Source organism: Corvus moneduloides, chromosome 12, assembly GCF_009650955.1.
Source record: "Corvus moneduloides isolate bCorMon1 chromosome 12, bCorMon1.pri, whole genome shotgun sequence".
Classification (NCBI taxonomy): Eukaryota; Metazoa; Chordata; class Aves; order Passeriformes; family Corvidae; genus Corvus; species Corvus moneduloides.
This window is the reverse complement of record NC_045487.1, coordinates 15,797,513-15,809,865: the sequence shown is the minus strand read 5'-3', so window position 1 is coordinate 15,809,865 and position 12,353 is coordinate 15,797,513. Positions and strand designations below refer to the sequence as shown.

The following is a 12,353-nucleotide window of genomic DNA, read 5'->3' as shown; positions in this document are numbered from 1 at the left end:
AGTAGGGCCTAAAGCATACACAGGTAGATTTTATTTTAAGTAGGACTATCTATATAGATTATAAGAGGAAAGTTTAGCAAATGCGTTATTTCAGAAGCACTGGAAAGCAATTAGAATCATCCATTTAGTGAATTTTGGTGGTCAGAAAGGCATTAGCTAGGATCAGGTTTTCTCATTCATCATACCCTGTTACTTATGGATAAACAGGGTGATATAGCGTCGTGCTAATTCTCAAACATCATTATATTGTATAATTGTGTTCTTGAGATGCTGTTGAAGGCCATTTCCAATTACCATTGTATATAGGAAACATAGGTTTAAAACAGTGAGGTTAAGTGTGACACAGCAACCACAAAGCAATTGGGTTGTCGGTGTGTGGGCTGCATTGGGAGCATGGTTATTTCTGTGTGTGTGCTCTGCAGGAGAGAGCAGGTTTGTGTATTGAAAGCTTGAACCTACCCTGACACTAACAAAGGTATTTGGTCTTTTAAAGATAGAATTCTAGATGCCAAGATCACTGGGTTCATGCTACTACCCAGATGAGTTTGGGAGTGTGCCAGGAAGCTAAAAGCAGTTGATAAACCCCAGAAGAAAAGTAGTAAATCAAAAGCTAGAAAGCTTTTGAAAAATTTAAAAAGTGGGGTATACGTAGAGATGATCATATAATTCTGAAAAAGAGCTTGATTGCCTCACAGAGATTGCTGTGCGCCAGCATGTCGATGGTCAGAGCCTGAGGGCTTTGCACTTGGATTCTAATGAATGTCCCAGATGTTTGGATGTTTATATGAACATTATCTCTAAAATGCTGAGCTTAAAACCTTAACTCTGCTGGGGTTTGATGTGTATCCTTTAATCTAGACTCTGTATTGATGGGATTATTCACAGAATGAGGTTTTGCAGACTTGGTCCCAACATTTATGCAACAGATTATATTGATGCATTTGCTCCATCATTGGTCAGAATGATTTCAGCTGTGGTTTTGCTGTGTGAACTGGAACTCTCTTTCCCATGAGATTGTCCAGTAAGGAACATGGGTTAAATGCTGCACTATTCCTCCTGAACAAAAAAGCAAAAGGCATATCCCAGATCCTCTCTTTGACTGCTTTCAACTTCATTCAGGAGTGTGATCTGATACTGAATTGCTCTCTAATTAATTAATTAACTAATAAATTGCTTTAAAGGCAAGATCCCCATCTGCCACTAAGCTACCAATTCAAAAAGCACAACAGTTCTTGCTGAGTCTTTGGGGCAAAAGAGAATGAAAATCTTTCTAAAGGTTTTATGTACATCTTGAATATGTGTTCTTGAACTGTTGTCATGACCACTTACTAATATTCTTCTGTCTCCTTTTTTTTTTTGCAATGCCTGTTAAGTATTAACATATCCATTACGTACCATATTTCTGGCCTTTTGTGTCCCTTTTTTTCTCTGAGTTTAGTGTGATCTCGTACTTGGCATTATGGGTATGTGGATGATCCGTTTCAAAAACATTGTCAATTCCACTGATATCAAAAATACTATTAGTATGCAATTAGTATGCACATACCTAAGTACCTGCTGAGTTGTCACTTTATGCATTCAGAAATATTATATACTTGCAAAGTCCAAGGATTTCAATCCACATCAGTTGAACTGTTCCTGTTTTCAGTAATGAGATTTTGAAAAGGGTCTGTATGAAAAAAGTTTAAGCTACTTATACAATGGCCAATCTCAGAAAGTGCCTGGAAAAACAGTCACACATTGGGAAACTAATGTTACTAAAGGGCAATTCAGACCTGAAAACTATGGCAGATGCTATAGCAGTCATCACAACTTGTATGCCATGGGCTTCTCATGACTCTCTGCTTCTAATTTATCAGTTGTTCTCTTGTATCAAAATCAATTAAGTAGTTACATGGTTTATTATACAGAAAACTGCATTAAAAGAAAATCTTGCAGTTGGAAAGTTGGTAAATACCTAATTAAGGTCAGAATTAAGTCAGAAGGCTTATTCCATCTCCTTTGTCTGCACTTATACTGTTACACCATGTTTCTTGTTAGAGACACCAGGCCACAGAATTTGAGTCCCAATTCTCATGCTCTTTCACTCTATTTCTATCTTAACTGTTTATTGGAGTGCAATTATTGCATTTTATTTCATGTAATTCCTCCACCCAGTCTCTGTAGTAATCCAGTTTTAATGTCCTGGGGTTTTTTTTCCCCAGCAGCTTGTCTGATCTTGGAATTATTTCCAAAAGTTGGAAGACAAAAGAGCAGGTGGCTGAAAGCATAGTGAGGTTCACAGTGGCAGGACAAAGGTGATGCTCAAACTGGAACTGGGGAGGATCTGCCTGGATTCAAAGAAAAATAAATTTGCTAGAGGGTAATTAAGCTTTGGAACAGGCCCAGAGTTGTGCACTCTCCAGTTTATGTAGCTTTTCAAGACCCAAATGGACAAAGCCATGAAAAATCTGATCTGAATTCTGGACTGACCCTGCTTTTGAGCAACAGATTGGACTGTAGACCGAGCAAGGTCCCTCCCAACCTGACTGATGCCACAGTTCTGTGAGAGCGCTGCTGGGACTCTCTGCTATAGCTCTGTAAGTTGCCATTAAGTATTGGAGAATTGGTTTTCTTTTTTTTTTCTTCTCCAGTTTTGGACTAGCCTAATTTAATTTATTGAGGAGAGTTGTCCTTCAGATTCTTTCCTTCATTACTTTCCTTCTTTTACAATTTCAGCTTCCCCTCCCTGCCTCTGTTTCTTATACCTTTGCCCTCAAGCTTGGGAGTGCAAAAGCATTTAAAGGAACGAGTTGCCAGATTTTGCTAACCCTGGCAAAGCACTCAGTATTCTCTTTGTTGCATTTTTGAAATGAGCTGTTTTGGCTGGAACTTTCAGAAAGTACTAATAATCTGGAGGCAAACACTCAGGAGAGAAAATTATATCCTGATGTATTGTGATTCCTTAAAGGGCAAATGAAAACTGTGTTATAATTAAGGGTATGAAGAGCTTCATTTCTGATAAAGCTGATTGGGGGCTTCAGCTATGATCTAAATCAATAAGAGATTCCTAGTAAAATGAAGGGGAAAATGCTTTTTATTCATAGGTGTAAAAGATGTTCTGCTAAACTTTCCCTGGAATAAAGGTTTATACAGGTGTATGTATACTTCTCTTGCTCATGGGTATGCAGGGGAGGGCATCAGGGGAAGCTCACTCCCCTGAAAATGTAACATGCAATTAAGGAGAAAACTCACTGTTTGAAATAAATATTTAGACATAGATAGAAATATTTAAAATGAGAGATTAATTGTGAGGGATTTATGTAATACACTCAAGGATTTTTGACTTCATCTACTAATTTGAAATACACTTTTATAAGAACTGTTAAGAAGAACTTTGAGATGGTACGTTTCTTTATATTATACTTGTAAGAGATTAATTTATCTTACTGTTACATAATTTAGCTAGCAATTTTTAAAATGCTAAATGAAGTGCAAAGGCATTGAAAATATTTTTAAATTGTTTTTTAGGCAACTTTGGTTTTTCCAGAATAAGGTTTCTCTGTATATTGGTATTATGTGCAATACAAGAAGAATTAATTGAGTTAGGCCCACACATTATTGATTACTATCCACCCTTACAACTATTTATAGCATATTTTGTTTTCATTTCTCAAATGTGTTTACATTTTCTCAGAGGTTTAACATTGATATTTTCAGAAGTATTACTGTACCATTCACATTCAATAAAACTTTTTATAAATAGTTCAAAACTACTAAGTGATGAAGAAAAAGTCTTTTTTTTCTCTGACTGGGATTTGGTTGTTGAACCTCACTTTGAAATCTTGTCCCTTGGTAAGGGAATCTGAACCTGTTGCTAAAGTTTTCATTAGTTTTATAAGGAGAGGATTGTTTAGACAGAGGCTCTGAAAAAGCAAGCTGGAGATCAGGGGAGCCACTGAAAATGTCCTCAGTGAATAAACATGTAAAATTCTGTGTGTCACCAGCAGGGCTGATGCTGGGCTGTCCTAGGAGCCAGGATGTCAAAAAAAAAAAGTGGTTGTAAAGCTCACCGCCAGTGGTAGGGGCAAAATAACATAACAATGAAAAAAGGGTCAAAACCAGCAGGTGCCGGTGGTGGCTCTTCCCCTCACGCAGCCTCCATGGTCCTGCCAACACTGCCACCCTGGGCCCAGCCACCCTGGGCCTGGCTTATTGCCACCAAAGGGATCCCACCCTGGGAATCCAGCCAAAAGGTGTCTGTGCTCGAGCAAAAGAGGGAATTGCAGAGGGAATTCATCACAGTCCGGGCTGGGCGCTGAGCTGCTGGGCAGCAGCTCTGTCGAGAAGGACCTGGGGGGTGCTGCTGGACAGCCAGGTGTCCCTGACCACCAGTGTGTCCTGGGGGACAAGGCCAGGGCATTCCAGGGTGCGCTTGGAAGGGCACTGCTGGCAGGTCTGGGAGGGGATCCTGACCCTGTGCTCAGCCCTGTGTCCAGTTCTGGGCTGAGAGAGCTGGGCCTGTTTAACCTGGAGGAGACTCAGAAGGGATCTTATCTGTGTCTGTGTCCAAAGAGAAGTGTCACAGGATGGACCAGGCTCTGCTCTGTGGGGTCCAGGAATAGCATGAGAGGCAATGGGCAGCAACTGGAACACAGGACATTCCTTCCACTTGAAAATCAGGAAAAACTTCACTTTCTGGGTGATTGGAACAGACTACCCAGAGAGCTTGTGAGGTGTCCCTAACTGGAGATATTCAAACCCAACCTGGACACAATCCTGTGCATTGTGCTCTGGGATGGCCCTGCTTGAGCAGGAGGGTTGGACCAAATGACCCACTGTGGTCCCTTCCCATCTGATGCATTCTGTGATCAGGAGAGGATACACAGCTAAAAGCCATTTTAATTACATGGCCTGGTCTTTGTACCTTTTGAACATAAAATATGCTGCTTCCTTCTCTTTTCTCCCTAGATCTCTGAGGCATTTCTTCGCAGTAACTCTGTATTTAGGCAGCTACCTCATCATTATTCATCTAAGTCATCAAAATTGTTAAAAGGACTAAAAACCCTGATGTGTTATAAATAAAATACAGGAAGAAGGACAGTAATAGAATAAGAGTTCATATATTTGAGGGAATACCCACCCAAAAGCTCTCACACAGAAGTTGCAATGTTTTCTTATTGTTTAAATATTGCAGTCAAATGAAATGCAATATGATCAATAGTTGGAGCTGAAATCCTATAGATGTTGTATGACAGTAAATGTGCTCAATCTTCATTCAAAATTTACACAGTCTGTATTTCCTCCACTGTAATTGCCTCTATACTGTGGCTTTCAATAGTTGTAAATTAACTCTGTCATAATTGCTCTCTTTTTATTTTTCTTGAATATTTCTATCCTTGCTGTAAATTGTATTTCTGTTACTTTGAGTATTGATGTTATGATGTGTCCACTAAGACAGCACAGTATCTGGAGATGTGGATAAATCTTTTTGGAATAGTTTTCTTTCACCCTGCCCATCTTATTGGCACAGTTGATTTCTCTCAGCTCTGAGCCCAGTTTGGTTTAATTTTTGTTGATTTTGTACAAGATTCCTGACTCTGCTTTGAGATGGGCACAGTATAAATTAATAAATTCAATGTATGCTTCCTTCTAGTGGGTTGCTTGGCATATCTGTTTTTCAGAGGTTTCTAAATCTTCATGATCTGTATAAGATATCTTTAGTTTCACAGGATTAGGGACAATATCATATTTTTAACATGTACAGGGTTTCCTATTAAAAAGTCATAGTTAACTTAACAGTTACAGTGCTCTGCCATATTGAATACTGCAGTATATCTCAATAGTTGGAATGTAGAATAATGATTCTATTTAAGACACTATGGGTATCTTAGCTATGGTATGTACTTGTGTTTTTGATGCTGAAAACTTCTTTGTACTCAGAAGGTTTTTAAGGACTATTGCATATGTAAATATAGATCTTGCATCCTGTTTAAAATTCTGACATTCCTTCAGTATTGCAAGAGTTTTCAAGGCAGGACTGTAACAAAACAGTGTTCAACATATTGGTTATAGCCTGTTGCATTGCTTTTGCATAACCAAAAGCATTTTAATGGAAAACCAGGGGCATTTCCCATTAAAAAAATTCTGATTTGCATGATTATTTTATATCAGGGTATCAAGGAGACAGTTAAAGAAGTAGTCAGCAAACATTGTGGCACCAAATTAAGTCATAAATAGCTCAGAAAAGAGAAGAGACTGCTGCTGAGGCAAGCAGCAGTTAGAGAGTAATGACAAAGTTTTTTCTGCAGGAGAGCAGGGAGATGCGAGATGCGCAGAAATGTGAAAGTATCACGTGTAAAGTTGAGGTCAAAGATGACATTTGTAACGAAAGGGAAAAAAGCTTGCTCTGATGAACTGTATAATCTCAGGGATTTCCCTACTCATACTGAAGTCAGCATCATAAATTGCTCTGCTCACAGAGCACCACATTCTTCCAGTGCTGTAAATGGAATGAATAGGTTCTATTTATTACTTATGGGTTGCAATTTTTATTGCAATACTTGGAGTGAAGGTGGGAAGAAAGTGAGGCACAGGGAGAAGGATGGTGTGCTGATCAATGTATACAGAATGAGCAGCTGGCACTAGTTAGTCACTAAGGTGGGGATATCGCAATTATCTTTTGTAGGTGCTCAAAACACAAAGTTATGCTACCATTCCATGATCTTCCAATTCCATATTTTGTAAGGAATCCAATTAGATGATGAACATCCACCGAAGGCAATGTGGTAGGCAGAGGAATACTCGTGAATCTAGTGGGGATTAAGGTCTGACCAGAGCATTGAGTTTATCAGCACTAAGAAGTGGGAGTGCTTCCAGGCGTGCCCAAATATAAACCCTCAGGTACGTAAGGAGCTCTCCATGAAAGAACCATTGATGACTGTGACGTTGGCAGCCATGGCCAATAAACTGTGGGATTAGGTGCTAACTGAGCTGAGATTCTGAAGGATCTGAATGCTGTATTAGTCCTTGTCTCCTATCTTAGACTTCTAATGGCTTCAGGGTTTAACCTTAAGCCTTTAAACAACTTGCTACTCTGGAGAACACTTTCCAGATGTGCAGTTAGTTCCAGGGTAAGAAAACACAGATATTTAAGTACAATCTCTGCATCTGGATCCTCATTAATACATTCATCAAATCAGTTCTCTAATATCTGTGATTTCTGAGACCAATGTCTTCTAGAGCTTTTGACCTCTGCTGGAAGAAAATGTTTATTTGCCCATATATGGCCCATATATGACCCACACAGATGGCAATAGATATGTGCACACCATACCTTTCATGCTCCCAGTTATGTTTACTTTCGAAAAGGCTGGAAGTCCTGGATATCTCTCATTTATCTTTGTTCTATTTGGGTAAAGTTATTGTTTCTAACATGGCAAGTCTAAGACTAGGGAAAATAGTGCATGGGTTCTTCCAAGGTCTGTTAGAGAGTGGGCAATGTACTGTGAGCTGCATCCACTTCATGTCATCCTAGTATGAGGTCTTTAGCTGTACAAAGCCCTCCAGCACAACTGTCTCGTGGTTAGGGGGAGTGCTGTAGAGGAAGCAGGGCCACATTTTTGCTGATACTGTTTCATGATATAAATAAGATTTTTAAAAAGGTGTGTTTTTGGTGTTTTATCATTATGGTGTCCTTATATTGAATGGCTAGAGTTTTGGTACAAGACCTTATAGATAAAATAAAAGTGAAAAACGTGTGGAAAATAAGTTCCTAGTTACAAAACATAAGTTGTTCAAAAACTGAGAGAAAGAGGAGGGAAGAACCATGTGTCCGAATACACCAAGACATACTAAAATACTGTGGCGCTGTGCACCTTAAATACAGCCAACGTAAACCAACCCTAAAATGCCTTTATTTATGGAGGGAATGCATGGAAGCATTTCTCTAGAAAGCAATTTGAAATTTAAACCTTTGGTATCACCACTACTGGAAGTAACCCAGTCCATGGCCACAGGGATGGTCTGGAGAATCAGGAACACTGGGATGAAATGGAAGAAACAGGGCAAGAATGGGAGCAGAATTAAAATGGTGCAGGCAGGCAACTCTTTGAGTGGCAGTGTTTCCCATTTCTTTCCTAAGCACATCCACACTTAGTTTCCGAGAAAGCAGGAAGGACACATAGGCAAATTGCCAACCAGATGGTGCAATCGAACACGAAGAATGCTTTCAGAAGGGCGGTATAACACAGAGTAAAAAAAATGCTATCATTTGCTTTCCTGATACTATAGAGGACAAAATTCACAGGGAAAGAGTAGATGTTAACTATATACTCGTGCCTTCTAGTCATCTTTGTGACTTAGCTTGAGAAAAATGTCCACCTTTGAGTTCTCCTGTGGCACCCCTTCCACCAAAGTAATTTAATGTGTTCCAATTATGTGTTTTCAAAACTGCCTTACTATTGCCTAAATATGTTTCTTCGAATATACAAAATTTAACTGAGAGAAAAGGGTGAAATCCGTTTTCAGGACTTCTATAGTTGCTATTCTTATATAACATGAAGAAAAGAAATTAGTACTTGTTATTTAGGCTTCTATATAATCACTAGATAAAGATAATATCAGTGTGGAATTAGTAGCAGACCAAGGAATTATAGTATTTTTCATGTTGTGTAATTTCTAATTTATTACTGAAACTATGGTGTGTATGTTTGCATTTCTTCTTTGGAATAGTTTTATATTCTTTTTTACCTACAATGTATTTTTATTTCCCTTACAGTGTATTTTTCTTTCTATCATAATTTGGATCTTTTAAAAATCAGTGTCTATTGCATAGATTATGCATATAAAGAAATACAGATTCCCACTCTGCTTTTCTGACTTGCTTTTAAATTTAGAAGATACATATAGAAATGCATAAAGATTTGTAGCGAGAATATTTTATAATTATTTTAATGTTTCTTATTAGTAGCATAGTTTTGATTATGTGATTGGACGTAACAATTTTATGTCAGTACATAATCAGAACCTGACAAATCTCGTCATAATTGAAGAGAGGAAGCCATATCCTGGCAAAAATGTAGGAACCAGCCATCTGTCCTGATGTCAGCCTTTTTGTTATGTATTTTATGTCTACATCTTGATGTTCTATAAATATATACATATGTAGAATATCTATCCTCTACCTTAATTCTTGTGAATGTCTTCCAAATAAGATTCAGCTACAGCATATGAGCGTTACCTTCATGAATCTAAACAAGAGCTGCCTCCTCCTTTCTCTGCCCAGTCCTAGCTGGTCTTTATATACTGCTGTTGACAAGCATTTGTGGACTACAAATGAATCTGGAAATAAAAGGAAGCTTATAATCCATTGAACAAATTTTTTATTGATTTTTGAAAAATTAATTATTGGAGCACTTTTTTGTGTTTTCATTATCTGGATTATGGAGAACCATGTTGCCATGTTTTTTCTTAGACTTACTGATTTCTGAATCTATTTATTTAGCTTAGAGATATTTTTTTTTTTTTCTTCACTGCTTGAAAATCCAGTCAGTGAGAAACCAAATGTGATATTTGTTCTTTCCTTGGAAATCTCTTTTGGTTATAAAGATTTTACAGGTGATTTTTGACATTGATGGGCATAGGACAAGCTCTGTTGTATTCAAATTACTTTCCCTATAGCACATGCATAACCTTATTTTTTTCTCAGGTGGGATGAAGAATATTTGAAATCTTACCTGTAATGGTAAAATCTTGAGCTGGACAATCAGAGACAGCGCTGCAGATCAGCTGGTAGAAATGCTCTGCCGATTGAGTCAGTGTTGGGGCTTTTTGTGAAATTCATATTGCTTCTGGTGGTTTTGCATGTTGGTGAGAGAAGCTAATCTCCATTTCACTTTTCTGGGTTCTAAAAGCCTCAGTCACTGTTTCTACTCAGTTCCAGATTTCCTCTAATCTTTTGAGTTAAGTTAAATCAGCTGTTGCTTGAGATTTTGTGTATTTGTCTGGAGAGGGCAGACTTATTTTTGCTTACATAAAGGTCTCCAAAGGTTTTGTATTTGTTCATGATAAGTAGTTTTAGCCCCAGTTTTTCTAGGTAACAGCAAACTTCACTCTTGCCAAGCTTTTTGTGAGAGTCTGCTGTTATTTCCTACAGAAAACACAGAGAGAACTAGTTGACAACTCATCTTTGGATAAATAGAAGAGTTTGATGTCATGTTCTATGTGAAAATAATGTCTTGAAAACTTAGCTGGACAGTTGAACATCACAAATAGTAGGCAATCTTTTAAAAGGACCAGAGGTATCATGGTGTTGACATGATCAGTGTTGGTAGTTGCTATGGGTACAACTGGGCACAGTGTTAAATAACAGAAGTTGAGTAATTCCCAATTCCATTGACTTCAGGTGAATTAGTCAGAAAAAAACCCACACAGAATCTGAGTTAGGAACTATTAGGAGAGAAATAGAAGACAAATTGGAAAACATGACTCTGTGTCTGTGTAGAGCTCTCGTACATTCTGCTTCTACAGTGCTGTAATTCTCATGCTCCTATTTCAGAGTGAACATGCGAAGAGTGATGAAGGTGATCAGACTTTTGGAGCAGCTTCCATGTGATGAAGGAAATTTGACAATCTTCAGCCTGGAGTAGAATCAACTGACGGAGAATTTGGTAGAGATCTACAGGACTGGGAATGACATGAAAAAGGTAAGTGAAAAATGGCTGTACCTTCTTCACGTGTAAGAAGTGAGCATCCAGTGAAACTAATAGGGCAGTTGAAAACAAAGGAATGTTTTTTGCATACTCATATGTTAAGCAATGGAACTCCATTTCAGAGGTCCTTAACAGTGCTGAAAGTTGACATAGATTCAAAACTATGAAACAAACAAGTTCATGGAAGGGGAATCCACTCAAAGCTATTAAATAAAAACATGCCAACTCTTAATCAGAAAATCCCTGAGCCATAAATGAGTGGAAGCTGGGGAAGGGTAAATAAAGTAGCAGTTATGTACTTTTTTTCCTTTTTTTTTATCTTTTTTTTTTTTTTCTGAGTTCACTGTAGCTACTATGATACATAAAATTAGGTGTGTGCTGGTTCAATATCTCTCATAGCATATCTGTTTAGCTTGTCATGTTCAGTGTCATAGGAAATAAAGGATTGTTTAGGAAAGGTAACAAGAGAAACCACAGCTTTGCATTTCCTTTTTCTGGTGGCCTCCAGAGTCAATTGTGAGTGCACAAGCATGGTGTTAATGGATGGGTTTGCTGGAGCTGCCAGCATTCAGCTGGATAAGACATGACACTGGAATTTTGACCATTTGTGGTCATTAAAGTTATCATGTACTGATTATAGGATAGTGGATATTAGCCCTGGTGTCCTGGTCCAATTCCAGCTTATGTGTCTCCTGCAGTTTGACTTGGATAGGTTTCTTTTTCACCCTTCAATGTGTGCTGCTGGTTTACTGGAGAAGAGCACTGTAAAGGCTCCATGTGGATAAAAGTTCAACACAGATTATTTCTTGTCTAACCTAGTAAACACAGTAAACCGCAACAATTCTTTAACATAACAGGAATGAAAAGGATATGTGAACACTTGTATGTTCTGTAAAAGACTGGCCATAATTTGCACTAAAGCAGAGTCAGCAATGTAAGTGAATTGTATGGAAACCAGCAGAGCTGCATGTCTGTACATCTGCGAAGACACTAGAGTATTATGAATGACTAGATGTGCCTGATGAGCTAGCGTTCTGAATTTTGCACTGAAATTTTACTGACACACATTCCTTGGAATATGCTATGAAATTTCCTTTAACATAGAATTAAGCATGACATGAACTGGGATTGTACACTTATTAGGTTTTTTTCCTCTCTTTGCATCAAAAGGCTTTGTATGCATCATCAATGTAAGGCAAGGGAGAGAATCATCTGTCTTTGGGGGAATGATTGTCCACATTTTCAGTGAAAGGTCAATGAGTAGTGGGTATTAATTAATCCAGCTGGGCACACAGCATCCCAGATTTAACAATGTCCAAGCTTTTTATAATGATGATAGATTTTAAGGACCTGCCTTTTAGTAATGGCATCCCATCTGTTTGGGGTTAGAGCTTTCAGCACATTAAGGGTTGTTTTTAGATTCTTCTTTGTAAAGTGGTTCTGGTTTGTGGGATAGTCTCAGACATCGTTTATTTCAAAGAAAGAAAATAGAGTGAAAATTTAAGGCCAAAGTCATGAGAAAGAAACCTTTTAAAATCTTTCTGAGAAAATAGAGCAAACAGAGTCTCCATTGGAGACTGTCGATTTCTTTATTAACATCCTTCTGAATTTCTTGTTTAATCTCAAATGATGAAATACATTGCCATTTGATAGGACACAGAG

The 12,353-nt window shown here is 38.1% G+C and overlaps 1 long non-coding RNA gene across 4 annotated transcripts in view; it reads left to right on the top strand.

Annotated features, from left to right (window-relative positions):
- Positions 1 to 12,353, top strand: part of LOC116450082 — a 132,906-nt gene that overhangs the window by 85,623 nt on the left and 34,930 nt on the right. For all 4 annotated transcript variants that reach the window (XR_004242670.1, XR_004242671.1, XR_004242669.1 and 1 more), the window contains exon 7: positions 10,538 to 10,685. This is a non-coding gene — a long non-coding RNA (uncharacterized LOC116450082). The remainder of the gene's footprint in view (positions 1 to 10,537; positions 10,686 to 12,353) is intronic.